Genomic DNA, 17371 nt, shown 5'->3' with positions numbered 1-17371 from the left:
GTTAATAATAATAATAATACTACTATAACAAACAATGTTACTGATAATTATAATCACAGTACCTCCAGCAACAATAGTAATCACTATAATAAAATAAAAAATAAAAATAATACTGACTGTAAAATAAGAGCCGTGCACAACATACAAAAAACTGTAATGTTAAAATTACATGACTCTAATCAAATTTAGAGCATGACTTTCTTGTTTTCTTGTTTTATTATTCGTAAACTGGTGGTTGAACGTATGTAACCTCCAGCTGTAGGAGTCTTTCTTAACTCAGTTTTTGTGGGACCCTTTTTATTCCCGTGGCAAAGACTATCATTAATTATTTTTTCATTTTATTTATTGTTTTATTTTCTGTGTCTAGAATGTATTTTTGTATTTTCGCACGTCCATTAATTGATTTATTAATTAAAAACAAAAAAGTACCGGTTACTGGCGTCCAAACTCATGACCTCTGCGCATGTTCGAACTTCACGTGCTCCGCCTCCGCTTGTGCACAGGAGAAGCCGTTGAATCCCGGAAGGTGACTTATCCTAAGTTCATTTTTACTAAGTGAGATTTCGTTTATCTAATCCGACTTTGCTGTTATGTTCTGATAAAAGTTACCAGGGGGTAAATTTCGGTCGCGTATTTGTTGTGTTTAACGAATTTCTGTGTGACGCAACACCAATGTCGGGATTAGCTAAAATAGCCAGCTAGCGTGCCTAAATTGAGCCGTTCTGAGTTTTTAAGACAACTTATAACTTTGGTATTTTTGGTGAATTAATACGTGTCCGCTCACGAGATTGCTTTAAATGCGCTACAGGCATAGTTAATAATTATAATTTTTGTTTTTCCCCCCGTCCCCTAATCAGCTTTCACAGCGGCCTGTGCATATCACCTCCACGTTTACCACGGTGCCCGCGCTCACGTGCTTTATAGCGGTCATGAACTGAGGGGACGCTTTTATAAATTGTCAGTATAATTTGACACAGCTGTGTGAGCGTGACAGAGGTGAGTTAAAGTTAATTTAACCTAAACACGTGTTTTGTGCACTTTTATGGAGGGTCTGCGCCTCGTGTTATTTGTTAATTCACTCTGCTTTATTTTACAAACTGTACACGTAAAACGATTAACCCGGTTTTACCTTTCATCTATAGTCAGAGCGATTCGCTGTATATCAACTGTTGCTTTAACCTCCAGATTTCTTTTCTGGGTGTTGAATTTGGAGTTCAATTAACCCTCCGCGCCACTAGAGGCCGCTAGTGGTGTTTCCTAACTAGAATTGTTAAAACATTAATTTACACAAGCAGATGGGCTTATTCCGTTTCATTAAGTTAAAATAACACTCACTTGGCATATTGGGTCTAGGTTTTGGCGTGAACGTACTTAAAAATGCAGTATATTTATTGTTTTTGGTCTTCTGCTGCCTATTGGACTGACGCGTACCACGTGTACCGGAAGGCAGGATATTATTTATTTGCGAACTTTAGTAGATTTAAATAACGGGCATCAACACAAACCTGGTTATAACTAATCTGATGACCTCATTGCTACCGTTTTATATGTCCTGAAAAAAAAGCAGGGTTTTTTTTCCCGAACCGTGAGTAAGGGAGACGGTGCGGGGAGTGACTCCGTCTGCTCCGACGTATTCCTGGTATCGCTTCTCGGCCTTTTGGCTAAGATCAAGTGTAGTATCTGTTCTTATCAGTTTAATATCTGATACGTCCCCTACCCGGGGACCATATATTAAATTGATTTTTGGAGCAGGGAGATGGAATAGGGGCTTGCTCCGTCCACTCCACGCATCGACCTGGTATTGCAGTACTTCCAGGAACGGTGCACCCCCCTGAACATGTGGAAAATAAAGTATGTGGATGTCTAGTTTCTCTGTGGGTCTAATGTAGTACTGTACGCAGCAATGTCAAGGCGGATTGAAGTCTGTCTTTTTTGCTATTCTTGGGTTGTGGTTTTTTAAACCAATTTATGTCTGTTAACATTTTGAGCTGAAGCTGCAAGGAGTAGAGGGTAGTGAAGGTGGACAAGTTGAAATACCTGGTAGCGTCCAAAAGAACAACAATCGTAATAATAATAATACTATTGAAAGTGGTCAGACTAATCATACAGTAGGTTCTTATATCAGCTGTCCTGCCTGTGAGCTGTTTGGTAACCCCCTCAGACTCTTTGGTCTGTTGATTTTAACTGCAGGTCTGGTTGTGGTCCGTAGATGACAGTGTGTGCAAGCAGTAAGTGCAGAAGATAGAAAAAGAAATATTGATAATGCAAGATTTTGTTGTATTTGTTGTGTTGTACTTATAAAAGCTAGTAACATGCTGATAAAAAAATGCATCTCATGGCATGCTGGAAAAAAGTGTTTGGGTTTTTTTTAAGTACATTTATGCAAGTAAAGGTAAGTCAAGTCATCTTTATTTATATAGCACATTTAAAGGACATGAAGTGTCGGCCAAAGTGCTGAACAGAGGGATAATATTATCAAATAAAAAGAATTAAAATAGATAAGATGAAAACATCATAGAAAATATTGTGAGACATCTATATATGTTTGTAAAAATATATGTGTACATGCAAATATGCACATACATATACAAAAGTGTACACATTCACACACAAGTACACATACGTGATGCATAAATCATCCAATGAGATAAAAGACCAGAATGGCTAAAACAGAATAAGAGTGGTGTCAGAGAGATCTGAAAGCCTTGGACCATATTAAATGATGTAATAATGATACTTTATACATCACTATTTGCTAAGTTACATTTTACAGTTTTGAAACTAAAGGTGCTGAAATGCTACAAACAGATCTTTTTAGATGGTCAGTGATTGTTAGGTACCGTGATGACATGAGTGGTTCCCTTCATGGAGATTTTATTGTCCAGTGTTGTTTTTAGGAATGCCGTGTGCTCATTCTGAAGCTGCATACTGTAGGTTAAACTGTTAAAATATCCAGTTTGTAAAATCCCATCATAAGAGTGAGTATTCCTGCTCCGGGACATTAGGGGGCAGCAGCAGGAGGACAGTGAACTGTTCAGCAGCACATAACAAAGGAACAGGAAGTGGTTGTGCTGTTAGCAGGAAATGTGTGTGCTTTGTGTTTTGTTTTGTTTTTTCTTTTTTTGTGAACATCAGACGTGAATCAAACCGTTTTCAGCTGCAGTTTGATTTGAGTCGGAGTTACTTGAACTTCCTGTTGGTTTGTTGGGGGATGTGAGAAGGTTAAATGGATGAAAAATAGTGATCGTTCAGTTAGCTTTTGTTGTGCAGATGCAGGAATGCATGATGGGAAAGACTCTCGGTATGTTTTAAACGAAATAACCTGATGGGGCTTTGTTGGAAGCTCCTTCCTGTGTATATAAATAGTGTGTAGTCCCAGCCTCCTGCAGGCTGTGTTTGTGCTGATAGTGGGATTGTGAGCACCGTGAGTGTGCAGGGTTTGTGTGTGAAAGAGTCCCCCAAGTGCGAGATGAACAACTCATACTTACCTGGCAGGGGAGATACCATGATCAAGAAGGTGGTTCACCCAGGGCGAGGCTCAGCCATTGCACTCCGGTTGTGCTGACCCCTGCGAATTCCCCAAATGTGGGAATCTCGACTGCATAATTTCTGGTAGTGGGGGACTGCGTTCGCGCTCTCCCCTGATCACATGTTCAAAGAAAACAGACAAAAATAGATACCCAGGTAGTAGTTTAGTATTATTTTGGTGTTGAGTTAACAGGAGCATCTGCTGTGCCTGAGTTGTTCAGTAGAATCTTGAAGTTCCCACTTTTCTCCACAAGAGGCCAGTAGACTTGTTAGGTGGTGTGTGGTTTTGGAAAAATTGGAATATGGGACCCCTTATGAAATCTTTAATTTTAAGGTTTAATTTTATTTTTTATTTTTCTTCATTGGAGAGTTTGACGTTTTCCTTCTTGACATTTCTAGTTTTGTTTCGAAAGTTTAAGAATTTGTACTGTTTTTTTGTGTTGAACAATAAAAAATTTTGAAAATTGAAATTGATTGGTTCGGCTCATTGCGCTGGGAATCTCGACTGCATAATTTGGATTGGCTCACATGTTCAAAGAAATCACAGAAACAGATATTTAGTGTTTTGGTGTTTATTTTTCTGTTGTGTGGCTTTTTTTAAGAGACAAGTCACGTGAGAGAGAGATTGAGGTCTATCTTAATTTAGTTTCATTTTTCTATCGAGAAGAGAGAATGAGGTCTATCGCAATAGTTTCATTTTTCTATCGAGAAAAAGTTATCGCAATACATATCGTTATCGTTCTATCGCCCAGCTCTATCACCAAGCATGACGTTTATATTTGTTAGTTCAGGTGTACCACATACTTCTCTTCCACTGGCTTGGATGTCCTCTCTAAGAAGAAGAAGCATACTTCTGCAGTCATGGCAGTCCAGGCTTTGTTATGTGCAGAAGGGCCTAAACTCAACTCCAGCTGCAGCATTTGTTCTTGGTCCCTGTGAGCTGCAGGAAACTCATGCGGTGGAGTCGTCCCTAATCTGTGTTTTCTGATAGGTCAGTCGATCTTGTCTTTCTCACTGTTATCACTGGTCAAGGTAAACATTCAGAGTACAGCAAATTTACAACCCAGAGAGGAAATGCCCAAAGCCTGGTACTGGCTGCAGACGTTTAAAAATGGACTCGCATTGAGTAATCAAATGGCAAGAGCGAGAGTCGGCCAAGAGCAATTAGAAATGGAATGGAGCCAGATGTGAATGAATCTCCAATAAAAGCAGTGACAGGTTCAAATAGTTTTGTTTGACCTACTGAGTCAAACAATGAGAGTCAAATATTGAGATGAATCTGAAGCTGCAGAATGTAGCTTGAAATCATCATTAAAGTGAGTGTTCCTGCTCCAGGACAGTAGGGGGCAGCATCAGTAGGACAGTAAGCTGTTCAGCAGCAGAGAACAAAGGAACAGGAAGTGGTTGTGCTGTTAGCAGAAACCGTGTGCTTTTATGTGTTTTTTGTCTTTTTTTCTGAACATCAGACGTGAATTAAACGGTTTTCAGCTGCAGTTTGATTTAACTTGGAGTTACTTGAACTTCCTGTTGGTTTGTTGGTGGATTTAAGGAGGTTAAATGGATGAAAAATTGTGATCTTTCAGTTAGCTTTTACTGTACAGATGCAGCAATGCATGATGGGAAAGTCTCTCTGTATTTTTAAAACTAAATAACCTGATGTGGCTCTGTTGGAAGCTGCTTCATGTGTATATAAATAGTGTGTAGTCCCAGCCTCCTGCAGGCTGTGTTTGTGCTGATAGTGGGATTGTGAGCACCGTGAGTGTGCAGGGTTTGTGTGTGAAAGAGTCCCCCAAGTGCGAGATGAACAACTCATACTTACCTGGCAGGGGAGATACCATGATCAAGAAGGTGGTTCACCCAGGGCGAGGCTCAGCCATTGCACTCCGGTTGTGCTGACCCCTGCGAATTCCCCAAATGTGGGAATCTCGACTGCATAATTTCTGGTAGTGGGGGACTGCGTTCGCGCTCTCCCCTGATCACATGTTCAAAGGAATCAAACACAAAAATGTAGTTGCTCAGTCTGACTCACAGGTTTTTCTTATTGAGTATTCCAGGGAAATGTGGGTGTTTTGATTAATGTCAGGACTGGCTGCTGTGGCTCATATGTTCAGTACAATTTCTAGTTCTCTCTTTTCTCCACTAAAGGGAGATAGAGCTGTTCAAGTTGGTCTGCGCTTTGTCTCTAAACTTTATTACTGAAGGTCTTTCTCATTCTGTGTCCAGTATTGATTGAAAATCACCACACGGAGAAAAATAAATATCCTCTCATCTTTGATTTTGCAGATTAAAATGAACAGTTTTATTTATTTATTTATTATTAAAACAACATTAGGTTTGTGACTTGAACACTATTTTTGCTTACATAGCTGAAAGTGCACTAATCTAACACTCATAAGGTTTTACTATGTCAGATTGACAAATGTTTACCACAGCCCTGTAGGTACTGTTCTCTACAGCCTCTCCAACCCCGGTAATTTTACCATGAAATACGGTAATATGACCAAACAAAGTGGATCACAACAGCCACAAAGCAATTTCAATTGTTAAAACATAACTACTACTAAACAAGTAAAAAAAAATTTTTTTGTGGACTGATTTAATATCTTCAGTAAAGGCATCTCCACCAATAAACCCGTATTCAAAACCACCTAACTACAACCAAGGGACGAGCCAAAGTGTAACAGGTTCCAGTCTGAGGGGTGTACTGCAAGCCAAGTGCAGCTTAGCCAGCTCTTTGTGTTAGCAGGGTTAATCAATAAAACTAAGAAGTGACTGTGGTTATCGTCCTTTGCTTACAGAGGCTTTCATTGTTAGTCTGTGTGTGTGCTCAGCTAAAGAGAGTGTTTGATAAATCTCTCTTCTGCAAAAAATCAACCGACTGAGTGCAGCCTACTTCATTCGGAGACATGCAGCGGAGGCGGGTTATAGTTGTTAAGAATGAGATGGAAATCCAACACTGATGCCACTAGTCAGTGAGTAATGTTGCAGTCGTGAATGTGAATTTCAAAAATGTATTTTGTCCGTGCTGTGTTAGTTAATCTGCGACAGACTGGCGACCTAACCGCAGGGCGTATTGACACCCCGCCCCATGCTCGGGCCCTATGACAGCTGGGATAACAGAGCGCGTTAATGCGGTTACCCTTAAAAAGGACGAGATTAAAGCTGACAGCAATGGATGGTTGTGATGGAGTGTTTGGCAAATACATTCAGGAGTGTCTGAAAGGCATCTCCGGCAATAAACCCGTGGTTCTGAACGATGCGGAGGCCACCTAGGCTACAAACATGGAGGACACTGTGGAGAGTCAGGAGAGCAGCAAAGTGTAACAGGTTCCAGTCTGAGGAGAGATGTAAACAGATAGTTAAAAATATGCAGACGTGATCCGTATTCTTTGTGTTGTCAGGGTTGATCAACAGTAAAACTAAGAAGTGACTGTGGTTATCACCCTTTGCTTACTCCAGGCTTTACTTGTTAGTCAAATGAAAGCTGTGCTCAGCTAAGGAGAGTGTTTGATCAGCGGGTGGGTCCTCTTCTTGGAACAAAAATCAACCGACTGTGTTTGCAGTGTTTGTTCATTTGCTTTACATTATCAGAGCGGAGCGGTTATGCGTCAACAAACATGACTATAAAGAGTGACAGTTGTTTGTTTCAAGGTAAACCAAAAAGTCCGAGACACCTCTGATGCTTGCATTGCAAGGAGTAGAGTAATGATTGCAGCTCATTCACGGTCGTCATCCAAAGCATGTGAATAGTCCCAATCAAAATATTAGACTACTAACTTAAAAGCACTGTCAGCGTTAATCTCGACAAAATGACTAATAAGTTCGTTTGCAAACATAACATTACCTCTGACGAAGTGGTCGCTGCAGACACGGGCATTGGCAGACTCTGCTCCGCACTGTAACTAAATTTAAAATCCATTTTTCCTACGCGCGGTTAGAATGCGGTTTTGGCTCTTAACGGCTATTTTGGTACCTAAGAATACCGCTGACAGTTTCTCTGGTCGACCTACTGGAGCATTAAACACAACAGGACATAGGCATTTTGCGTACTGCTGCAGTGATTTTGGCAACTTCCGACCGCCAGTCACATTAAGGAGTGTCTGTCAAAAGAAACCTAGCTATTCTGGCACATTACTTTATAGTGATGTGTTATGATTTAATGTTGTCAGTGTTTTGTTTTATGTCATGTTTAAGGATTTGTTCTCGGTTGTATCTCACGTTTAGTTTAGTTCAGGTTCCATGTGTCATTCTGTCTGTCTGTCTCTCAGTGTCAGGTCTGCGTTTTGGTGTAGAGTTCTCGTTTTCTGTTTTATTGTGAAGGTCTGCGTCTCATGTGAGTGTGTTCAGTTTTACCTCTGTCTAGTCTGGTTGATTATTCCCAGCTGTGTTCCCCACCTGTGTGTAATCTCCCTGTGTTTCGCTGTGTGTATTTAAGTCGCGTCTTCTGTCTTTGTGGTTGCTGGTCTGTCTGTGTATCCGCCATGTTCCACTCGTGTGTCTGGTGTTAGAATCTTAGTTTGTAAATAGTTGTAAATAGTCTTGTCAAGTAGCAATCGTGTATTTTGTTCACTTTGTACATATTCTTCACTGCAGCAGCCTAGTAGGTGTGAGAAGCCATTTTTGTTGATTAAGTTTTCTCCTGTTTTTTGTTAGAAAGTTAGGTAAGTGGATTGTCTTTTGGTTGGTGTTTATTTTTGTGTAGGAAAGCATAGGGACCAGTAGGGAGTTTTGTTTGTTATTTTTGGCACTGCTCACTGCTGAAGAAAATAAATGGCTGCTTAGCACTTTTAGAAGATATTGTGGTTTGTGTACTTAGTTGGGTGGTGTGTGAGTGGGCCATCTTCTTGTTGCGTTCATACACGCCTAAGCAAAGAACGTAACAGATGACATTTGCAGGCGTGCATTCAGGCTCTGGTTGCCTAGGAAACTATCCAGGGTTATTAATACGTCTGTCATTTGTCAGTCAGTGACAACCTTTGCTCATGTTCTTTGTGTGTAGCTTTGTTTTGGAGTTAGATTAAGAGAAAACAGAGAGGACTAACCAGACTTGGTATCATACCAAAAAACAGGATCATGAGTTGGGAATTAAGTTTAAATTACCCAAATTTTATTGAATTAAAACCAACTTAGTAAGAAATGTTGAGTGTTTTTTTATATCACTGTTGTTTTGAATGAGTAACTGGAAGTGAAAGAAAAGTCAGCAAAGCAACCAAACCAGACTCCAGACGGACTCCTGCTTGCTGAGGAGCAGAGATATTATACCACCCAAACTGTACCATTTCTGGAGAAATTTGGGTGTGATTGTTGCTGCTGCTGGACTCGGCCTGTGGGTTGCCTCAGGTGTAGATAAAAAGTTGGAAATAAAAAGGTTAGCTAACAAAGTTGAAGGGAGATGTCATTTATGTTTTTGTATTCAAAGTGTAGTGACCCTCACTGTTTGGGGACATTTACGTTGTAGTAAAGCTGTCTGTAGTAGTAAATGATGGAACCATTTTGTTTCTGTCTGAGATTTAAAGGGAAAAATGGATGCGTTGATGTCTGACACACAATATAGACAATAACATACTGGAATTGCTGCTTATGGGACTGCTTTGAGATTTCTGGGTAGCTTGAGCAAAGAGTGCAACGTTAAAGGCTGCATTGCCCTGAATGCACTTAATAGCACTTTAGGTGGGGATATGTCAGCCTTCTCTGCTTTACAATAATCCACAATAATTTGGATGCCTCTGGATGCATGCATTTGATAAGGTGAGATTCACCTGTTCAAACAGCACCACTGACTAAATATAAAAACTGTTCAGGCCTGTTAAGCCACGTACATGCTTGCCACACCAGTCTCTGATGCTATAAAACACACCTGCTTGCTGCAGTACATTTTCCTAAACTGTCTCAGGGGCCTCTGCTGTGATTTAAGCTTCTGGTCTGTGTTCTGACCCAAGAGAACCTGACATTGTCAAGAGAACCTGACATTGTCAGGTTCTCTTGACAATGTCAAGAGAACCTGACAATGTTCTCATTGTCATTGTCATTGACATTGACATTGTCATTGTTCTCTTGACAATGACAATGTCATTGTCAAGAGAACATTGTCAGGTTCTCTTGGTTCTCTTGGCATACGTTCTTCATACACTCTTTGGTGTTTGGACTCAAAAGCAAGATAGCATAGTTCATTTCCTAAGCCACCAGTTTGCTAATACTCTTCAATAGCACTATAAACAGGGCTGCACATAAGTGGTCAGCAGGTGCGCATGCACTGTCAAAATAAAAGACGCGCACCAGATAAGAAGTTGCAACGCGTGTTTGCGTACATATAACAGGCTCTGTTTTTGTCCGCTAGAGTGGGATTTTCACGGCATATTCTGCCCCACATCTCTGTGCGTTCATCATTTGTTTGAAGCCAGCTCACCTCCTGCAACCACTTTTCCAAGAATACGAGCTTCTTTTGTGATTCGGACTCCTGACATTTCTTTGGAGGTGGAGGAACACCAAAGTAATTGCTTAAAGGAGCTTGCTTCTTCGACATCTTTTAAGAGTTCTAAACAAATGTCTGTCCTCCTCCAGAAAATCTTATGTACACAAACGCACGTTCTTATCTGGTGCACGTCTTTTATTTTGACAGCGAATGCGCACCTGCAGACCACTTATGTGTACCCCTGACTATAAATATCTTGGCTGTGTTTCTCACATTTATCTCTGTTGCATTTAAAAATTTCGCAAGCTTGCTCAGGGCACCGTGAACCTGGCAGTGTGACAGCGGCGTAGTCATGGACAGACTTGTATGTAGGGAAGTTTAAGGTTTTCAGCTGGCTTTTTGAGTTTAAGTTTAAGCAACATTCCGTAAAACTGTCCAAGATTTTTTTCTGTCGGGCCTAGGCTACTCACTAGGGCTGGGTATCATCACTGATTTCTACAATCCATTCGATTCAATTCAGTTTTGCCTCAGACAGTCAGAAATATTATAATTCTCATCATTTATCAGTACTGATTACATGGGAGACTTAAATCGATAAGATATGTAGCATCACTGCAGATGCCTTCGTGAAAAATTAAACTATGTGTCGATAGACCTCTCTCTCTCTTGCTCGGGTAAAAAGAAAAAAGAAAGATTCTGAGCCAATCCAAATTTTATGTCTTTGTGTGGAATCCGTTTATCTGCAATCATTTGCGCAGCGGTGGTTGTTGAAATAGTTTTACGAGCAACACAGTGATTCTGGCATGTGATTTGTTAAAACACAGCCAGCCGCTGGTAACGGACCTGGAAAGGTGCATGGAGAAGATGAATGAATAAAAAGCGGAACTCCAAATGGCTTGACGAAACGAAGAACAGCCGGCTAATTATCGCGAGCCGCTTGGGCCTTCATCTTTCATAGTCTCACATTCTAAAACTTTTTTTTAGCTTAAATCCAAGACGCGAAACTTGAAAAATTCAAATTAAGCAGTCAAAACTACAGTCGCAGATAGCACAGCTGACATAGCGGGAGGGAGAGAGAGAGAGAGAGAAATTGAGTTAGGGACAAGTAGGTATAGTGATCATCCACAACTATTTTCAGTTGCAGATGATAAAGGATTCATAAAGTCCATAAAGCTATACAACAATAGAGATTGAGAATTTCATAAAAGGATACTAGTAAATTTGATATTGACAAAAAGTAAATAATTTTGTCTGTTCTTCTATAAAACAAACTAAAATAAATAATTAATATTTTGAAAGTGGAATTGACAATTTAGTTTTTCTGTTTTGTTTGTTCAGATTTGAAACTTAATCGCTTTAGCGGCTGCCTTTTTATTCAAGTTACAATATTTGCCTTTATTTATCTGAAAAATCAGAGAGATGTTCCTGACATCTGCCCTGTTGAACTTGGTATAGAAATAAATATTAAAATCAAGACAAGCTGCTGATTATTTTTTTTTTACTTGTGAGCAACTGCACATTTAAATCTACAAATATAGTTATTTGGCTTATATCGTGATATATATCGTTATCGCCTGAAATGAAAAAAAACGCTCTTCTGAAACATCGTGATATAAATACAGAACATCCATATATACTCTCAGGCCCAGCTCTAGTACTGATACATGTGAGACTTCAAGGCAAATGTGTGAGCATCACTGCAGATGCCTTTCTGTCAAAGTAATCCGCGGTGTGTACATTTTCAGAGTTGGGTGTTTCATTTTCTGAGGGACAAAGGGTAGCTCATTGTTTATATCTTTGTGTGGAATGGGTTAAAACATCATTGAATGTCGGTGGTTGTTGAAATAGTTTTGTGATCTTTAACCAGAATTCTAGCGATTCTGGTAAAACACAGCAAAAATCCTGGCACAACTTCACCTGCTATAAGGTGCATGGAGAACTCAAGAATGGTGAGGAACCCAGCAACACTTGAGAAACGAAGAACAGCTTTAATAATTGACCAAAGTTTCGCTTGTGGCCTTCATCAGGGTCATAGTAAAACATTGTAAAAAAAAAAATAGCTTAAATACAAGACAGGAAACAGAAAAAATTCAAATTAACCAGTCAAAACTTCACAGATAGGTCAGCTGACATATCATAAGTAGGTATTGGTTAATTGGTTTTTTCACACCCAAGTAGATGTTGGACTAGAACATTAATGATGAGGAAGAGGGGTGACATAACGCTCCATATGAACTGAAAATAGTACATGCATGAATAGCATAAAAAGGATACTATGTCATACACACAGGTCAAAAAAAAAGACCAAATAGTAAAATAAACTGATAAATAAATAAAAAGAAACTTGCAAAACACATTTATATTTAAAAGTCGATTCAGATTTAATGAATTGTATATTGCCTAATAATATCCACCTGCACTTTCAACTGGAACACTTCAATCAGAGAGTTCCAAATTTCTGACTATCTGTGATTGGTTTAAAGTACACGAAAATGTTCGAGTTTCTCCAACGTTGTCTTTTTTTTTTTTTAACTGGAAAAGGTCTGCACTGGATGGCCTAGGATTTTTTTTAGTTGCACCATTGAAAAATTTGGTCGCACTCTAGAGCCCTGCCTGAGGAAAAATCACGCTCTTCTGAAACAAACCTGTATTATTCAATAAATACAGAACATCCATATACTACTCTGCAGGTGGCAGGAAAATCATCCAGGGGTAAATCAAGACCTTAAGGCAGATGCCTTAAGGTCTTGATTTATATCTGTCAGGTAATCCGCTCTTATACATTTTCAGAGTCTTGTGTTTCATTTTCAAGGAGGGACAAAGGGTAGCTCATTGTCATCTATCTGTGTATGTATGGGTTAAAAACATATTGAATGTCCTGGTTCAACCCCTGTGAATCAAGTAGATAAGAATTGTAGCCATTGACCCAACAGTCTTTTGGCTCACGCTTTAGTATATGGTGACATTGCTCATACTCATCAATGGTGACATCACACCGTGGCAGAAGCTGTTATAAAGTCGAGTAGAGGGAATGAGGTGCTTCTATCAGCCTCTAAGGCTACGTTCACACTGCAGGTCATAATGCTCAATTGCTGATTTTTTTTTTATTTATTTTTTTTTAATCAAATCCGATTTTTTTGTCTGCTTGTTCACACTACAAATAAAATGGACACCAGGACCACGCTCTAGTGTGAACAGTTTCTTTCCCTCGCCATCTCCCTTCTAAACAGAAGATGTCACACTGCTCCACTGTTTAGACCCAGACCAAACAGTATTGTTTGACTGATGGAATTAATATAAAGACTCATTTCAGACTTTATGTTTCCCAATTTTGCTTTAAGTTATAAAGTTATTTTAGTTATATTTGTGTAATAATGATGCATATTGCTGTATTTAGAGGAACAGTGCTTGTAAGGATAGTTGTGATTTCATGTCAGAATCTGCAGATTATAAAAGTATAACCAAAATGTTCACGTTGTCTTCACCAACAGTTTCACTAACATCTACATTTGGATGGCCAGGAAGCGTTCACGATGTCTTCTCCGGCACTGATAATTGGCGTCTGTCTTGTGTCAGTGACGTAAAACACAGATTTAATGCGACATGACCGTTCAAACAGCAGTCGCTTTCTAAAACATCAGATATGTATCAGATTCAGTACCACATAATGGAAAGTGACCCAGATCGGTTTGAAAATATCGGATTTGTGCCGTTCAAACTGTCATACCATGATCGGATATGTTGTTTAGGGTTCAAAAAGACTTGGTGTGTGAAGTGTTCTGAGCCTGCAACTCTCTCACAATCAGAATGAACGTAGCCTAAAAGACAGATGTTATCATTCTGTTCCCTGATTGGCTTGGAGGGCAATCCACTGAGGTCTGCAGCTGGGACGCTGCCCCTCCCACTCAAATATGTTTTCAAGAGTCGTGTCTAAAACTGGAAAAATAAGACATTCACTCCAGAAATCTACTGGGAAATTTCAAATAATGTGGGGTCCGTCTTGATGCATTTGAAAATCTAAAAGAATTTTTCAGTAAACTCAGTGTGCAGGTTTAGGCCGGTGACCTGGGTGGGAATGAATGGGATTATTTTGCAGGGATTATGTACAGAAGCCTGGAGACCAGGACCACCCGACACAGGAACAGTTTCTTTCCCCTCGCCATCTCCCTTCTAAACAGTTGACCTGTCACACTGCTCAGACTGATGAAAATGCTGCACGTTATGTACATTCTGAAGAATTCATTCCACCTCATAACTTTTCTGTATTTTATTATATATGTTTAGATTACTTATTATAGTTATCATCAAAATGACCTGCTCATGTTTGTTATATAATTGCTGTAATGTGTGTGTGTGCAGTGAATTTCTGTTTGCTTGAGAGAACATCTACCGGAACCAAATTCCTTGTATTTGTCTGATCATATACATAGCCAATAAACTGATTTTGATTTTGATTCTGATAAGCAGCGGGGAAATCAATATACATCTTTGTTTTATTCACTCATCTTTTTCCTTGTTTGTTTGTAAAGGTTTTCTTCTTCTTTTATTTCACAGCCTTAAATGTTCGGCTAATTACCCCAAATGTACAGATCATCTGTTACCCCTTTCTTCTCTGTATAAATGAAAAACTTAAAAGACATTGTTTAAAAAAAAAAAAAAAAAAGAAGTAGAGTAGAGATGTTGTTTTGGGTTCATTAAGCAGGTGGTGAAGTGTTCTGAGCATCTGTATTGCTGCTAACTCTCACAATCAGAATTTTCTTCTGTTTGTAGTATGAGTCCGTTGAACTCGGACACGCACAGAATCAACTTTTCCATGTTTTTGTTCATAGTGTGTTTGAACCTGGTGTCGCTGTAGGCGCAAGAAGTAGAAAAGGATCGGTTTCAGAGCGCAGTGCTACTTTCTATGTAAAAGGGCCTTAACAGCATGCTGTTGATCTTACATCCTTCTCTGGTAAAAGGTTTACCTTTACACAACTGTATTCTCATGCTTAAAGTAGCCAGATATATTTCTTGTACAAACTGTGGAAAGAACAAATAGTTTGTGTCCTTAGCAAAACTGTTATCAGCACAGGAAAGCCTGGTTTTGAAATATCTACAAGGGTCATTGAATGAATGAATGCAGACTTGTCTACAGTGACCGTAGACTCGGGACCAATCACAACGCAGAACTGTCTGCTGTAGGGATGGACTATTTTGACTTGTCTCAGATATGATACCGATGTCTGGGCTTCAGGATGTAATGTTGTTATTCATACAATTTATTTTGAGTAGCTTCATTTAAGCTCATATAAAACTTCTGAATGAGTTGTTGCACTGAACCAACGTCCTTCTAGCTTTCTGGTTTGTGAGACTTTCCTCTGACTGGACATAATGACAGAAACAAAAGCTTCGTCTGACTCGTTTGCGGAGTAGATCAGTGTATTGCCTTAAATATCCAGCCTACAGCGCTAAAGTGGAAACATGAAAGAGATTAAGGTGAAGAGAAGAGAGATAACTGCTGGTTTTTCTGGCTCCTCAGTTTCCTGATGACTTTTTGTTATATTATTTGTCCTCTCCCAAAACCAGATTCCAAACCAGACGGTCATGGCAGTGTCTTCTTTCTGTGTGTCCTGGATGCTTTGCCAATTTCCAGATAAGGTGGATGGGAAGTGGAGATGAGGCAGATGAGATGATGTGAGAGGACAATAGCAAATCAAAGGGGAGAAAGAGAACATTTGTAAACCCACACAACAGAGCGTGAGTGAAAAAGAAACACTTGGTGCATCACGGGAAGCCCCGAGCAGCCTAGGCCTATTGCAGCATAACTAAGGAAGGATTCAGGGTCACCTGATCCAACCCTATAAGCTTTAAAAGCAAAGAAAGTTCAAAGCCTAATCTTAAAAGTAGGGAGCGTGCTTCTGATAAAACACAAGGAATACACTATGAAATAAGTTGTTACCCTAAGGTTTTTAATTAAACAGGCTACACAGAACACTATTTTACTGAGCTGTTCTCTTTTGCTTAACCCGTTTTTGTGTGTAGGTCCTTTAATTATTTTTGCTGCTGTAGAGCTGGAATGTACCAGCTTGTGGGATAAAGTGTGTTTTCTCTTCCCCACAGCCTGTGATGCTGCATTAGCAGACAGTTGGAAAGAAACAGACTCCGTGAGGACGGAGGCCAGATGTCCTTCAGCCCAGCTAGAGAACACCAGGATGAATTCCTCTGACTTGGTATCTGACCTTGTGCTAGTGCGGCGGGCCCTGAGTTTCTTCTGATGCTGAACAGTGCCCGGCGCGTGTAGATGACACAGACTCCCTCATGTTCCTCAGATCTGGATCTAGTTGAGATCCTCTGGGACGCTGTGAAGTAAACACCATCTCAGACCATCCAGGAGCTCGTAGATGCTCAGATGATGTTGGGGGTGGATGCATCTTGTGGGCACCGTACACAGTACTGAGCCATATTATAAATCATGTGAAATCACTGTGACTTCAGTGTTAAACTTTGAATGCAGCTCTTAAAAGGTTGTTTTTCAGTTTTCATTGATGTCATTTTCGGTTCTGCCTTTTTTATAGCATATTTTAGTGCTGTTTAAGTTCTGTTTTAAAACAGAGTCTGTTAGCTCTACTTTTGGTCACTCATGCACATTTCAAGGTATTTTACTTACCTCTTGGCCTTTTAAAGTTAATTTAGGAATAGTGCCTGGGACTGTAAATATAATAATGTGACTTTTTCTTCATAATTATTTGATAGTTCTCCATAAAATAAATGAATTGAGCGGTGCCTACTTCAGTAAAGTGCATTGTCAAGAATAGGTGATCTATATAAAAACCAGTGCTAAAAATAAGATCTCAGTCTGACTCTGTCTCTGGAGACAACTTAGAACTATGTTGCCAAATAAAACTGATTTTGATTGGATATTCTCATTCTTGTTGATTTTGTTGGCTTTAATAGGACCTTCCTTATCCTGGGTTAACCTTAAAGCTGATCTTTCTCTGCAGTACACCGCTCCCCTCTGAGCTGTATTATTAAACAGTTAGGGTCATGTTTAGTGAACGGTAAAGTCAGAATGATGGAACAACAAAGTTTGAATTCAAGTTTTTTTTATTTTGTAAGAACAAAATTCTCTGCGCACCAGACATGAAGACGCAGACCTGAACAGACAAATTAAAATAACAAAAAAAAAAAAAAAAGGTGATAAAAGTTGCAAAAGACAGCTTTTACAAAATCATGTTGTCCACTGCCACTGAACCACCTGAGCTCAGAACTTTCAAATATTCTCCGTCAGGTTCCGGTATGATGCAAAAAAGTAAAAAGGACAACTTAATATTGAAGACACACAAGAACTGATACTCTAATGGCAACCCGTTCTCACTCTCAGGGTTACAAATACAGCTGTGATGTCAGAAGAAAAGCGCCCAGTGACATCTCACTTGAGGCTTCTAACAAACA

General features: G+C 39.6%; 1 long non-coding RNA gene and 3 other non-coding genes across 4 annotated transcripts; all 4 read left to right on the top strand.

Annotated features, from left to right (window-relative positions):
* The first annotated feature begins 447 nt into the window (after positions 1 to 447).
* On the top strand, positions 448 to 16837 carry LOC120443630. Its single transcript, XR_005615547.1, has 3 exons — positions 448 to 526; positions 15506 to 15676; positions 16040 to 16837. It is a non-coding gene; the product is annotated as an uncharacterized LOC120443630 (long non-coding RNA).
* On the top strand, positions 1642 to 1832 carry LOC116327782. Its single transcript, XR_004200026.1, has one exon. It is a non-coding gene; the product is annotated as a U2 spliceosomal RNA (small nuclear RNA).
* Positions 3481 to 3644, top strand: LOC116327777. Its single transcript, XR_004200023.1, has one exon. It is a non-coding gene; the product is annotated as a U1 spliceosomal RNA (small nuclear RNA).
* LOC116327779 lies at positions 5340 to 5503 on the top strand. The gene has a single exon (XR_004200025.1). It is a non-coding gene; the product is annotated as a U1 spliceosomal RNA (small nuclear RNA).
* Positions 16838 to 17371: the final 534 nt, after the last annotated feature.

Source organism: Oreochromis aureus, linkage group 14 (assembly GCF_013358895.1).
Source record: "Oreochromis aureus strain Israel breed Guangdong linkage group 14, ZZ_aureus, whole genome shotgun sequence".
Taxonomy (NCBI): domain Eukaryota; kingdom Metazoa; phylum Chordata; class Actinopteri; order Cichliformes; family Cichlidae; genus Oreochromis; species Oreochromis aureus.
This window is presented reverse-complemented; position numbering and strand designations above follow the sequence as displayed.